This window comes from Pinus tabuliformis, chromosome 6 (assembly GCF_031772625.1).
Source record: "Pinus tabuliformis cultivar Carrire ecotype Pingquan chromosome 6, CPIR1, whole genome shotgun sequence".
In the NCBI taxonomy this organism is placed as follows: Eukaryota; Viridiplantae; Streptophyta; class Pinopsida; order Pinales; family Pinaceae; genus Pinus; species Pinus tabuliformis.
Genome location: NC_142292.1, coordinates 639,298,596 through 639,314,637, shown reverse-complemented (window position 1 = coordinate 639,314,637; position 16,042 = coordinate 639,298,596).

Genomic DNA, 16,042 nt, shown 5'->3' with positions numbered 1-16,042 from the left:
TATGTAATGTCCCTATAATACTAGTGATTCCCCCATTACTATTGTAATTGTAGCCCTTATTGTTGTTATTATACCCCTATTGTCCCCATATTCTTATTAATGTGCCCCATAGAAACCCACTATTGTTATTCTTGTTCCCTTATGTTATTACTATTATGTCATCTTGATTATATTAAGACCCCTTAGACTCCTATATATCGAAGGGAGGTTTAGTCATTTGTATCATTCAAGAATTATTCATTTGTGTAATGTAAAGGAGATTTTCCCCTTGAAGAGGCTGAATTCTAAGGTGTCGATCTATCTTTTCTATCTTTTTGTGAACTGGTTTCATAACATTTGGTATTAGAGCTTTGGATTCTATGGTTTCACTGTTCCAAATAGGTCATCATGGAATTTTCACTATAACTTTGTTTCTGCAACATTTCAGAATCTAAAAAAAAACCCATTTGAGCCAAAATCGTTTTGAACTTCGGGTCCGAATTTCATGGCTTGTCTCGCTATGCTTTTTCGAAGATATTATCTAAGGAAGTTAGGGTTTTTGTAGACTCCTGAATTACATTCCAAATGGGTGACTTCGGGAAAATTGTCATAACTTTTGTTATGAGCATCAGATTGAAATTCGATAAGAGGTTTCAAAAAGAGGACAACCTGTAGTTTCATGTACATCAGTTTCAGGTACTAAGGTTGAAACAGTGACACGTGGCACTTTGTATAAGTTCACCCTACTGAACTAGTGTATAATCAGGTCACCATGGGATATTTAGCATAAATCTTCCTTGGAGAATCCAATCTTGATCTACTTGTGGGGTTAGAAAGAGGACTAAAAGGGATACTACAGGACGTGATTTTAGATATTCAAGATCCGCAATTACATAGATACAACAGATTAATATAGAGCTCTTACAAAGTGAAAAAAAGGTGTGTAGATTTTTTTAAATTTTGAATAAGATTGGTTTGAAAAAATAGTTTGAAGGAATTCAAAGGTAATAGTAAGGAATTATTAGCATTACCTGATGCCCTGAAGAAAGAAAATGGAAACACCTAGTAAGAAACCTAAAAGCTCTACTGTGACCCATGAAGAAGAGGAAGAAATGCCACATGATATATCAAAATTACAATACCAAGTACAAAAAATTTCACTCTCACAAAAGGTAACTAAAACCAAGATGAATGGTGTGGAAGCTAATATGAATGGTGTGCAAGTTAAGATGGATGACATGGAAGCTAAGATGGATGGCATGGAAGCTAAGATGAATGGCATGGACGCTAAGATGAATGGAATGGACGCTAAGATGGAAGAATTGAAGACAAATTTAAATAAGTTGCTACAAGAAATGGTTACTAATGGTGAAAGGGTATTAAAGGAAACTCATGATTAGAACAAAGGAAATATTAATCATGATTTCATAGACTCTAATGTTGGATTGAAGACCCACCATGTTCTAAAAATCAATATGAGGAAGTTTGATGGCAAGGATCCCAAAACATGGATACTACAGATGGAGCAATTTTTTGATCTCCAGAATGTGAAAAACACACAAAAGGTTTGTATTGCAACTTTATATTTAGAACCAAATCAACTTGTATGGTATCGATGGCTTTGCTCTCGTAAAAAAATTGTCACTTGGGAAATTTTTACGGAAGAAATCGTAGCACATTATGAGGATACAAACAGCAACACCTTTTTCAGCCAATTGATAAATCTCGAACAAAAGGGTTCAATGATGGAGCACATTTAGGACTTCCAGAAATTGAACATAAGGGTAATAGATATTCCAAAGGAGCATATGATTGATGTGTTCATAGGGACATTAAAGGACAATATCCAACATTAGGTTCGCCTTTGGGAACCTGATTCATTGGAGAAAAATGGAAAGAAAAATTATGGCAACTAGGAAGCCTACCACTCACAACTATAAAGAGGGAAGTGTTGTTGCCCCTATCCTTCCACAATCTACAAGGTTGACACCACAACAATTGGAAGAAAAAAGAGAAAAAGGGCTTTGTTATAGTTGTGATAGAAAATACACTAAAGGTCATAAGTGTCTTGAGAAGAAATTATTCTACATAGACTGTGAAGAGGAGGAAGAAAAGGAAAATGAAATGTCGAAAGAAGAGGATATACTCGAGAAACAAACCCTAGATAAAGAAGAAATGAATCCAATCATACCTTGTAATGGATTGGCTGGAATTACCACTCCTTAAACTATCAAGATAGAAGTACATATCAAGAAGAAGAAGGTAATAATGTTGAGTGATTTGGGAAGTATCCATAATTTTATTCATTGTAAGATAGCCAAGGAATTGAATAGATTCATATATCCAACACCAAAGTGTAAGTGATGGTTGCAAGTGGAGGAACCATAAATTTTCGTAGAAAGTGCCATAATATCAAGCTATCTGTGGGAGAATATGTATTGAATATCCCAATTCTTTCCATTCCAATGGTTGATGCTGATGTTGTACTAGGAGTCCAATGGCTACAACCCTAGGGTACAATAGCTTTTAATTTTCAAGAACTTTTCATGAAATTTTTTGTGGAAGGAAAGGAAGTTGAATTAAGGGGTATTTCAAGGAGACCATGAATGATAATCAACTCTAATAGCATGACAAATCTTTTAAAGAAGGAACAACGAGGCGTAATTGCACAATTATGTTAACTAGAGGCTCCCATATCGAAATCATCTATTTCTCCAGATCTCCAAAAAGTCTTGGACAACCATTCCAAGGCATTTGAGACTCCCAGAGGCCTCCCACCTATTCGTGATCATGATCATGCTATTTATTTGATTCCAGGAAGTGTTCCTCCAAACATCAGGATGTACAGATATCCCTATTCTTAGAAGAGTGAAATTGAATTTATGGTTGCAGAAATGCAAGGGGCTGGTATAATTCAACATAGTCAAAGTTATTTCACTGCTCCAATAGTATTGGTGCATAAGAAGGATGGATCATGGTGTACGTTTCCAGATTATAAGGAGATCAACAAGCGCACTATTAAAGATAAATTTCCCATTCCTGTCACTGATGAATTATTAGATCATTTGCATGGATCAATTTACTTCACCAAGTTGGATCTTCGTTTAGGATATTAGTCATCTCTAGTATTGCAGCAATGATGCTTCACTCCTAAGACTCCCTACCTTAGTTTTATCAACCTGGTAGTTCGTAACAAACGTGGAAGTGGCGGTGCTATATGCACAAGTACTAGCTCTTATTGTAGGTTGTCACTTGATCAACTGGCACAAGTTCACTAAGAGCTTCAGCCAACTTCTATGAGTTCTCAGAAGAAGCTTTTAACTATGATGGAAGAAATCTAACTCAAAAGAGGCTAGTCTATTTGCAGAAAGAAGATGAAAGCTGAAAGGAAACACAAACGCTAGCAAACACTAATTTTACCCTCTAACCCTACTTTTGCAAGAAAAGGGATCAAACTATTGAAATAGATGCCATTGACTACTGAAAAGGTAAAATGCATGTATTCAAGCTACTTCTGAAGGAAAATATGGAAAAATCATCTTTTTGTACTTTTGAGTGATTTTATGCAGAATTATTATGCTTGTGTTTTAACTATTTGTGACTGTGTAGACGTTTGGTGGCAAAGGGAGATGTAGTTGGCTTTTGTAGGAGGTTGGGAAGGTGTGGAGAGGACCTAAGGAGTCCTTGGTAACCTTTTGGAGATTTCCACTGTGCTTAGATTTTGAAAAATTGCTTGCATGAACTTCTACAGGAGGCTACAGGGATCTACAGGAAATTCTACAGGAAGTTCTACAGGAAGAGGCCAAGAGTGGCTTTTAGATGGTTAAAGGTGGGAAAATGGTGGGAAATTTGAAATGAAGGATGGATAGAGATGTTAAGGGGTATAGGACCTTGTAAATGAAGTTCAGGAGTGAAGAAGATGGTTGGATTTGTTCAACGGTCAAGGAAGCAATTTTGCACAATAATGTAGAAATTTGGGAAGTTAGGGAAAGTATGGCGAATGAGTGAAGGAAATATTGAGAGAGGGATTGGAACAGGTTGTATGATGGAGGAAGGATAGGTTGGAGTGTCTTAGAGGTGTTCTCCACACTTCTTTTCAAAACTGACCCAAGCAAAAACTAAGAGAACAGATTTTTACCTATTTTGACCTAATTATGACCTAAAAACTAGAAAAATGATGAACATAACTTTATGGAGAGGAAGTTATGTAAGAAATCTATGGAAACTCAGCAAGAATAGATCTAAGCATGTAAACACAACTGATATCAACTTTTCCAACGCGAAATCTAACACTAGCAATTTCATTGGAAAGCAAAAACAGTGTTTTTGTGGCAGCAAGAGTGCCTTGGTCTCAATTCATGGTCCCAAGCAGGGAGAAAGGAAATCAAGGCCTACTTGGTAGCCTTTTTGTGGATATTTTTCTATTTTCAAACTATCTAATGAACCTAAAGCAAGAACAACTATCTTAATCATCAAAAACAACCTAAGTAACAAAGCAAGATTTAAGCTAAATAACAGAAATTATTCTATGAATGCAAGGAAAACACGTATAAATACACAAAGGAGGTACTGGGAACTTGGATTGCACCCAACACTAAGAGCTACAGCTCCCTAGCAAAGGTCAGTGCCAGTTCACAGCTAGATTTATCTTCATTGATCAAAAAATAATAGTTACATCACAAAATTGTCTGCAAAAGGAGCTCGAAAATGAGTTGAGTACAAGGCTGCACTAAAGTGCGAAAATAGCCTATCCAATGGCTAACCTACTAAGGCTTGAAGCCTTATTATTCATACAAGTGAGGACTCACAACAGTCCTCCTAAAATTTAGGAACTTGGCTACCCAAAACTGTAGATAACAACCCCTTCACTAGACCTGCTCGGCTGCCCCTTGAAATCATCTTTCGTGGGCTATTAAACTCTGAGCTGTTCATGGAGAACTGGAGGAAGGGGTCATTTAGTGCAGGAGACACCCCTACTATAAATTCTCAGCCTTTTTTCTTCATGTTTGGCTGCCAGTCTGCTCATAAATGCATGATCTTGGTCCAAAGATGTCCAAAAATCTGCAATAAACACTTATTAGACTTTGTGGTAAACTGACTATCTCCATTCACTCAATTAACATAAATATATTCAAAATCATGCACAAAACTATGGGGAATGGTGGATTAAATGAAAATAATAGGAAGAATGAGCCCATAGAGTTACCCATTTCTGGGGCTCATCATCACCCCCCTGTTGAATGTGTTGCTCATCCTTTAAGCAACTAATCCAGTTCTTCATCTTTGATAGCTTTGACCGCCTCCCTGACAGCCCAGGCCTCTGAGGTGGTGTCCTCTTCTCTTTCATGAAAACCTATCTTTCTGCCCACTTCCTCCCATTGTTTTTGTTCCTCCTCTTCCTTAACCTCTTCCAATAGACTTAGCAGTAGTGGAGGGTTGAACTTAAGGCCGATCCAATTGGCTTTCAAGTTTTTCATTTATTGTTTGTATAGGGGTACCCTTCTCATAGCTTCCCTCATTCTGGTTGGGGAGTGATACTCCCTTATTTTTAGACTATGGGACAATGTATTCCATCCCCTTGTGCAAGCATGAAGGTAGTGATCACCAAACACTCTTTCCATATCTTCAAAGTGAGCAATAGCCTGTGCTTGCCTTTCAGCATAGTCAGGTGAAATGTGAGGGTTGTCTGCAAGGTGCTGATGGGCATATATGAAAGTTGAGGGATCTCCTGGTTCTGCCCTTATCATGAGTGGCTCACTTAGCTCCCTGGTCATAATCTTCTAAATCTCTATTGCCCTCTTTTCCTCATGGCTCATCCAAGAAGCCATAGCCATGAGTTGTATGTCTCCTAATGGAGTATTTGGATCCCATAGATTCATGTTAGAAAGTTCCACATTGTGCAAATAGAATTCTGCTAACTTGGCCTCATCTTTAGCCGAGCTACTATCACATAAATGCATAAACTGATTGTAATTCTGGAATGGGATGGTGCCCCTTTGGGCCAACGTTTTTATTTGAAATTGAAGCCATTGGTCTTTAAGATATAATGAATATGATCTAGCCAGTTGTCTACATTGTAAGGCTTCTATTGCTCAGCTGGCCATGCAGGCCATTTGGTCCTCTTTTTCCTGTAACTGCTGTTTTAAAATCTGCACTTCATTTGCTACATGAGATTCCTTTTCTTGTAGCAGTTTCATTACCATTTCAACATTAGCTTGTGGCTCTCCCTCTTGCATTGTTTCTCTATTGCTTCATTGTTTGTTAGAGGACCTTCTTGCTATTGTTACCCTCCCAAAATGGACAGCCTATCTCCCTTATGAACTTCCTGTTGTTGTAACCACTTTTTACGCAGTTCATTTTCTTCCTGTAGCTGGGCTCTTTTACTGCTTTCTATGGCCAACTCCCCTCTTAATTCCTTTAGTTTCTCCTCCATGTGCCCTATGTCCTCAACTCCTTTAGATTTAGCGATTTGCATCCATGTGTGGGTTCTGGCCCTTTCTTTTTCTAATTTGTAGAATAGCTGCACAACAAATTTCTATGGGATGATCTTCCCACCCTCTAGCAGATTGTAATTGGAGCCTAAATTACGCTGAGGGCTTGGTTCATGTATTTCTTTGGCCTTACCCTCCCCTGATGACTGTTCTGCTGCTTTCTCCTCCAATTTTTCATTTTCTTTCAACTTGGCTAGAGTTTCCTGTAGAGATGTTTTAGCTTCCTGTAGAAATGCCTTTGAGTCCATCAACTTGATTCTCTCTTTCTAGGTGGAGGTTTTGGGGCTTCCTCTTTCATAGGTGATAGATATATTGGAAGGCGATTTCTTTTAATGGGTGTATCCTCAATGACAATTGGTTCCTTTGATAGTGGTTGGGGTTTGCCCACTTTGATCCTTGTGCTTCTTCTAGCTTTAAAATGCATAGAGGTTTGACTTTTTCTTTTTCCTTTTTATTTTGCAAGTCTGCTCAATGCAACAAGCACAACTGCTACTTTCCTTGCCAATGTTTCAGGGGATGTTTCTTTCTGATATTCTTGTCCTTCATTTCCTGCAGCCTTGCCTATGTCCGTTGTTTCTGCTTGTGTCACTCATATCTCTGGGTGAGTCTTTTCTTTTTCTTGCTGGGTCACTACCTTAGTTGTGGAAATCTTCTTTTGGGCTTTCTTGGCCTTTTCCTTCTTGACCTTTGTCCTTTTTCTCTTCTTTGTTTTTTAGGTTGTCTCCTTTTCTACCTTAGGCTCAGTAGTAGTCTTGTCAAATTCCTCCTCTTCTTCATGTTTCTCCTTTCTTTTTCCTTCTACTTGAATGTCTTGTGCTTCCTCATTATTGTTCTTCTCAATTTCTTCGGTTTGATCCTCTTCATCACTGTTGGATGGGCTGATGTCCTCAGTCAAAGTTTTAATCTCATCATCCTTGGACATATATCCAAAAATTTCCCAAGCTATGGGGATAGTATATATGTGTAAGTCATCTTGTACCAATAGTTTGATGAGCCCATGGTGGGCCAGATAATCTGGGACCCTTGCATTTAGCTTGGTGCCACATTCAATCAAAGACTAGAGGAAGAAATATGGGAGGCTTAGTTTTCTAGCTAGAGGTAGGTCTATCCCATATCTCAGTTCATGCAATAACATGAAGTGATAACCATAAATTATGTTGAACCTCCCTTCACATGTGATATACTTTATTATTTGGTAGCTAACTTCACTCCAAAGAGAAGGCAAGCTTGTCCTTCTGACCCCATTTTTATCTTCTGCAGGATGCTCCTCAGGTTGAAAAAATGTCTTCTTAGCAAACTGTCCCAATGATTTCTCATCCTTGCTCCAAGGGAGCCCATGAGGAAGACTTGTGATTCTAATGATGAAATCATGTGTAAGCTCTAGGGTCAGACCCCTAAAACTAACTGTAGCATGTGTTTTCGAATGGGGTCTTAGGGACATCAAGAATTCTTCAGTCACCTTCTCATCATATCCCTGAAGTTTTTCAAAGAAAGGTATCAAGTTTGCCCTGGTGAAGAGGGCCACCACCTTAGGTTGCCCACGTAATTTTTATAGTTTAAAGGTTTTTTTCTCATGAATCCTCCCAGCATGGTGTTGAGTGCTTCTCTTTTTTGTTTTAACCAGAAAAAATGCTCAGGTGAGAAAAGAAGGCAAAATTGAAACATATGATAGCTGAATTTTGTCTTTTCCTCAAACCAAATAAGCAATTTCCTGTCTGATTCTCCTTACAACATCAAATTTCAATAATTCCCCTGTTTTAAACTGCTTTTTATCCTGAATTTGACTCTCTCTTTTCAAAAAGAATTTTTTTTTTGATGAAACAAAGGATAAATACACAGGTTCTTTTCCGAAAGTAGATAGATATGAAAATTCATTTTTTTTTACACACAGGTTGGTTTCTACGATTGCATGTATTTTCCTTACAGTATAATTTGAGAAAGAAGGAGGCAGATTTCGAATGCAGAGAAGAAAACAGAGAACTGTATAGAGCTCAAGGAAAATATGCACGCAAATTTTTAAGCTTCACTCTCTTTTTAAGTCTAATGCCATGTTTTTAATCCACCACCTTACTCAAACAAGTCATATGCAGAGAGTTTTTCGTGAGCCTACCTCGTTTTGGGCTTGAATTTTGACGAAAATCCTAGGTTTTCCTTCCGCAAAGTTGTTCTCTACCTTTCCTATAGAAACCTTCCTATAGAAATGTTCTGGCTCTGGTAGAATGTAGCAGTGCTCCTATAGATCCCGATAGATGAGAGGTTTTTAAAAAACTGGCAGAAAACTAGTAGAGGATAACTGGTTGGCTACTCTGGAAGTGGTAGGTGAGTACTGCAGTCAAGAATGTCATGAATGAAAAATGAACAAAGGGTGGTGAAGACTTCAACCGCACTGTCTTTTAACTGTTGTCATAATCTGTGGTGAGGAGATGAGGTGGCCGGATGGGTACGTTATCCCCATCTGGACCGTTGGTCCTACGTCACGGTCATAATGGTTCTGCATGCCGCCTGACCCCCATCACCTCCCTTACTCCCATTATTCGCCGCCAACACTACCAGTCTCAAAGGTGTTTTCCCAAATTGACATACCACATGTGCTAGCTTCATATTTGATTGATAGTTTTGAATTTGACGGGGCTCATTTGAATTCCACGAGGGCGTGTAACTGAAAAAGGGTGGCCAGTTAGCTGGTCACTAATTCCATTCAATCGTAACCATTCCCATAGTTCATGCAATCAAGGAATAGGTTTAGGCACTTACTTGCTGAGTCACGACTATGTTACACATATTTCAGATTTTTGGCACTCCATTCCTCCACTGTTGTTGCTGCTTGCGCTCTACATGTTCGACCTTGGCTTTTACTGATTATTTCACATTCAAGATTGCTCCTTGCATGTTTCATACACCCTACTGTGCTGACCCTGTCTCTGGAGTATGTTTTTCAGAGGGATCTGCTGCTACAGGAATCTTGTAGGATTTCCTGTAGCTGTTTTTCCTTCTGAAATTCAACCTAATATCTGAGTAGGGCTACAACTACTGAAGAAGGTATTGACTGAAAAGGAATCATAGATGGAAGGTATCAGGTAGGGGTGAGTAAAAAGGTTGCTGCTTTTATTTTTCATTATTTTTTTTTTGTTTGCAGAATGAAGGAAACAAAATTTCTGTGTGTGACTGTGTAGGGAAAAAAATTGAGTGCAATGAAGGTGTACAAGGATGGAATGGTAACATAGAAAGATGGATGATGGCAGGAAAGTTCACAGGCCTCATAGACATATTTTCAACTGCCGGGTCATCCTCTGAGATTGATTTTGGCCTTTCTATAGTTTCTACAGGATCCTCCTGTAGAATATATAGAGTTTCCTGTAGGATGCGAAATTTTAGACCAAATGAGGCCAAAACTTGGGAAAGGGAGGTGGTGATGGAGGAATGGACTGTGAGGGGTACATGCAGCCTGGTCATGTCCCCTTTTCTTTTTTGTGTGACCCTCCTACAACCTGCAATGACCTTCCCGCAACCTGCAATTTATTCAAAAGAAGTTAGGTTTATTCTTTTCTTTTTTTCTTTTTTTTTTGTTTTTTCTTCCTTTTTTTTCTTTTTTGAGACAGCTGGGGTGCTTCCAGGAGATTTTCACCCTCACTGTCTACCCTGGGTACCTCTAAGAGGTTTTCACCCAGGGATCTTTTATTCCATTTTCTTTCTTTTGTGTTTTTTCTATTTTTTTTTTTCTTAGGGTGTAGGTGGACTAGAGATAGGAACCTGCTCCACTACCAATACTGCTTTACCTAGAGTCTCAATGAACTCCTGCTTGGAAAGGGGCTTCCTGTAGATCTTCAATCTATGCCCATTGACGAGCATGGGGATGGATTCTTCATTAATTGTCTGGATAAGGACTGAACCATTGTTATTGCATGTTTCCATTGTATATGGTCCCAGCCATCTTGTCCTCAGCTTTCCCTTGAAATCCTTGTATCCTGAATCATACAGCACTGCCCAATCTCCTAGCTGAAATTGTTTTTCTTTGAGGTGTCGGTCATGCCATATCTTTCTTTGAAGTTGGACTACCTCGGAGTGGAGGAGGGCCTGCATTCTCAATTCATCTAATCCATTCAAATGAAGCAATCTTTCCTGTTGTGCATGGTTGAGATCTAGGTCCAGTTGAGCTGTCATTCTCAATGTCTTATATTCAAATTCTATGGACAGCAAAGCCTTCATCCAATAGACTAGCTCATAGGGTGTGAAACATGTTGTAGTTTTCCAAGTAGTGTTATAGGCCCAGGTTGCCTTAACCAATCGATCTTCCCAATCTTTTCTTCTGCTGCTCACTACCTTAGTCAAAATTCCTTCCAAAGCTCTGTTAGTAACTTCCACCTGTCCATTTGCTTAAGGATGATAAGGGGTGGAAGTTCTGTGATTAATCTTGTGATGGGTGAGCAGGTCTTCAATTAGGTTGGAGGTAAACTTACTTCCTTGATCTGTGTCTAATTCTCTTAGGTAGCCAAGCTTGTAGAAGGTATTTTATCTCAAAAACTCAGCTACTTTTTCTTCTATTGCTGCTTTGATTGCCTTTGTTTCTGCCCACTTTGTCAGGTAATCTGTGCACACAATCATGTAAGATTTCTGTTTTGAAGGAGGGTTGATAGGAACCACAAAGTCCATGCCCCACTTCTCAAAAAGCTTGAAATCCATTTGAGGCTACAAGGGCATCTCATCCTTTCGAGTAGGTTTCCCCATCCTTTGACATCAGTCACATTAGCTGATGTATCTCCTAACATCTTGATGAAGAGTGGGCCAATAGTACCCTACTTGCAGAATTTTGAAGACGGTTCTCTTTGCTGCAAAGTGGCTGCCATAGGGCCCATCATGATAGGTAAGGAGGATGTCATAAACTTCCTCCTCCCTAACACATCACCTCAAAATCTGATCTGGGCCAAGTTTAAAAAGATTGCCTCCAATCCAAATGAATGGGGCACCTTTCCTCACGATCTTGCTCTTCTCTTTTGAGGACAGGTATGGCAGAAATTGTGCGGAAACCAAATAATTTGCTAGATCAGAAAACCATGGAGAGAGTACTGAAATAGAAAATAGGTGTTCATCTAACATTTGATCATCCACCATCCCTTCTTCACCTGCAGACAGATCTAGTCTAGACAGAAAATTAGCAACAACATTTTCCTTACCTGGCTTATCAACAATGGTCAAATCAAATTGTTGCCATAAGAGTAACCATCTAATGATACGAGCATTTACATTAGGTTTATTCATCAAATACCTAACTGCAGCATGATTAGTATGCACGAATGTTCGATAGCCAGTGATGTAGTGTCTGAAAGTCTTTAGGGAATGGACTACAAGCAGGAGCTCTTTTTCTGTTACAGTTTAGTTTAAATCTACTTTGGACAGGTTTTTACTGACAAAATATATGGAATATGGTAGCTTCTCTTCAACTTATCCTAAGGCTACTCCTATAGCTTTGTTCGAGGAATCTGTGTGAATGTGCAAAGGTAGGGCCCAATTTGGACCTCTCAAGATCGGGGCAGTTATCAGCTTACCTTTCAAAGCATCCAGAGCCTGTTGATAGTTGTTAGTCAATATGAACTCGGCATCTTTTCCCAAAAAACCAAATAATGGAGAGGATAGCTTACTAAAATCTTTAATGAATCTTATATAATATCCTGCCAAGCCTAGAAAACTTTGAACATCTCTTACCTTTTGAGGAGGTGAGACCCTTTGGATGATAGTAATGTTGTTGGGATCCACCTATAAACCTTGCTGAGAAATTGTATGCCCTATCACGGTCCCTTCAGTCATTAGAAATTCACATTTATCAAGACTAAGGGATAGGTTCATTTCAATACACTTGGTTAAAACTTTCCTCAGGTTAGTCAAAGCTTCTTGGAAGTTAGAACCATAAGGGGTAAAGTCATCCATATAGATTTCCGCTTAATCATGAACCAGCTCAGTGAATATGCCTAGTACTTCTCTCCGGAAAATGGCAGGAGCATTGCACAACCCAAAGGGAACGACTCGTTAGGGAAAGGTACCCCATGGACAAGTGAAAGTGGTTTTATCTTGGTCTTTTGGGCTGATTTGGATTGGTTGTACCTGCTAAACCCATCTAGGAAGAAAAAGAACTTCTTCCCTGCCAGGCCATCTAACACTTGATCTATGAAAGGAAAAGGGAAATGGTCCTTCTTGGTAGCTTTGTTAAGTTCTTGATAATCTACACAGATTCTCCACTTCCTGTTTTTCTTGGCCACAAGCACCAAAGGAGAAACTCATTCACTGTCGAGGGAGAGGAGAGGGGCTCGACCATAAGGGAGAGGAAATAAAGATTTCTATCAAATTCCTGGGAGAATCCTTGCACTAGATGGGATAGATGAATCCTGCATCCAGCAACTTGCGTAATTCTTCTTTGACAATGTCCTTAAGGGCTGGATTCATCCTCCTTTAAGGCTGCCTGACTGGTTTACAATCCTCTTTAATGTAAATGTGATGAGTACAGACTGAAGGGTGCACTCCCTTCGTCTCCTTATAGCTCCAAGAAAAGGCAACCAAATGGCTATTCAATAAGCTACATAGCTCTTTCTCTTAAGAGGTGGATAGGGATGAGTTGATCTTCAAGGTTCTTTCAGGGCAAAATTCCACATTCTTAACTCGGAGAGAGGTCGGATCAGCGATGTAGAGATCAAATAAAGCATTGGCTTGGGTTTCATCCACCAACTCTTCTAATGGTAACACACTAGGGGGTGGATTTTGAATCAAATTCTTAATAAGATCATCCTCAGTCTGAGGACCTCCCTTTGGTGGCTTCCACTATGCACAATGGTGCGGATTAGACTTCATCCTCATCTCCCTCCTCCAACCAGAGAGGTAAGTCATGTTCTAGCAAAGGTTGGGCAAGAGGATATAGGACTAGCTGTTTGGACATATGCCCATTCTTGATGGTCATGCTCCCAGCTCGACAACTAATGTAAGCATCTACAATAGATAACCAAGGCCTCCCCAAGATGAGAGGACACCTAGTGAGATTTTCCTTTGGCTGAAGAACCAAGAAGTCAGCAGGGTACTCGCAGGAATCAATGGAGACCATAACATCTTCCACAATCCCCTGAGGAGTCACAGTGGAGTGGTCTGCCAACTGCAATACTGTTTAGGTCTTTCTTAGGGAACCCTGAAGGTTGAGTTTGGGCATAGTGTCCCTAGTCATTATGTTAATGGCAAACCCTAGATCAATCAATGTGTGGGGGATTCTGGTGCCATTGACCTTGAAATCGACTACAGGATTCCCAGGGTCCTGATATTTTCGACAGATTACTTGTGCCAACATCAGGTCAGACAGTTGTCCTATGACACTGATATTTGGGGCATCTCTCTTGTGCCTGCCTAGGTGCCTAAAACACTTCTCCTTGATCAACTTATTGTATATTGGTACATCTTTTATGATATGGAGAAATGGTATTTTTACACATAACTGTTTTAGTTCTCCCATAAGTTTAGTTTCTTCTGGGGTTGGTTGTGTGGTCCCAGTTAGTCTCTCAGAAAATGGTGGAATGGCTTTAGGTTCACTTCCATGTTTCTCTTCCTCATCCTCCTTAGGAGGAGGTTATCTATCTAGGAGGACCTTCCCAGATCGTAGGTTGATCTCCTGAATCTCCACAGCATAGGTAGGGCATGTTGTTTCTCCATTATATACCTACCGGGCCTATCTGTTATTGGGGTTTGGGTTTGGTTGAGCAGGTACCTAGGGTTGTCTTGGAAGAGAAAGAGGTAATGGTTGTGGCTGAGCAGGTGGTGGAGGCAAAAGAGGGGGAGGAGAGTTATATTGATGCCTCCACCACTAATGAGGTGCATTCCAATGAGGTTGTGGTTGAGAGTGAGAATGAAACGAGTGAGCAGCTGGCTGAGTATGGTATTGAGATGGATACGACCAAGGAGGGGGTGTGGAATAGGAAGGATGAGTAGGGGGACCCTAAGAAGGCATGGAAGTGCCTTGATTAGGGTTGTAATAAGTCTGGCATGTCCCTTCATTACCTTTTGGTAAGGTCTACATCATTGTGGCCTCCTTTGGTTCATGAAGTAGAGTGGTTCAGTGGCTCCTTTAGCCCCTTGGTACATATCTTTAAATTCGAGCAAGGAAGGGCACTGATTTGTAGGATGGTCTTCTTCATAGAAAAAACACACTTCTATAGAGTGCAATGGACATTCATTCCTAGGATGCTTTCTAGTGCATCTGGGACAAAATATGGCCAAAGCCCTCTTGGCTTCCTCTTGCTTCTTTTGGATTCGCAAGGTATCCATTTGCATGGAAATAGACTGTATCATCTCACTTTTGAAATCTTCCATCTGAATTGTAAATTTTCTTTTAAGGAATGAAATAGATAAGGGGGTACTGGCTAAAAGTTGACTTCCCCTACCTCTCTTTCTGGCTACCCTAGAATGGTTTCTAAACACAGTCTTTATGTCATCATAAGGTAACTGGTAGATGTCTCCCCCGACCAGAAAATGGAGGGTATCTAGAAGGTCTTCAGGGACTCCTCTGAGCAGAACCAACTTCAGAGACTCGGGGTCAAGTGTGCACCTGGCCCTTTTATAACTGAGTTGAAACCTCTCTTCATAGTCTTCTAAAGATTCATCACTTCCCATGGTCATTCGAAAGATTGCTTCTTTTGTATCCTTTGACCTACGGTAGTCCTGGTATTTGTTGTTAAAGGCTTGTTGCATCTGAGCCCAAGTTGTGATACTGTTTCTAGGTAGCCTAATGAACCAGTGCATAGTCTCGTCTTCTTCATAGTCATAGATTTGACAAAGAACAAATGAAACAAGAAGGTATCAGGATCTTTAGTAGTCAATTTATTGAAGTGAGGTAAGGCTAAGGGACTTATGTTTTTCATTTTTGTGTCCCCATTGGTCTCTCGGATGGGAAAGGCACCTTATATTCTCTCCCCATTTCCTCTACCATTTTTGTTTTCAGCCATGGTCTCAGGAGGAATGGTTTCTTGCTCTTCTTATGTTATAGGATCTTTGTATATCTCTAGAGGTTCACCTACAGGTTCTTCTGGATCACTGCCACCAAAGAAGAGAGAAGGGTGACTTAGTGATGTGGTGGGGGTGTTGGGTAGGAATTTCCCTGAATTGTCTCTATTCCTACGAGGCATGAAAGGAAATCTCTTTTTTGGGTGATTTTTTATTTCGTTTTACTGCTTGTACCTGCAAAAACTAACATAGATTGAAAACTAAACTGCAACTAACTAAAATCTATCTTGCTGAAATCAAATTGAAAAGAAGGAAAGGACTAATCTATCTTGCTGAAATGAAATTGAAAAGTAGGAAAGGACTAATCTATTTGCTAAAATGAAATTGCAGAATTCAAATGAAAGCAGGAAAGGACTAATCTATTTGCTGAAATGAAATTGTAGAATTGAAATGAAAGTAGGAAATGCTAATCTATGCTTACTGAAGTGAAATTGAAAAATTGAAATGAAAGTAGGAAATGTCTAATATACTTTTGTAGAATTGAAATAAAACAACTACTCTACTCTTGCTGAAATAAACTACTTAGCAGAAGGTTGCAGTAGAAA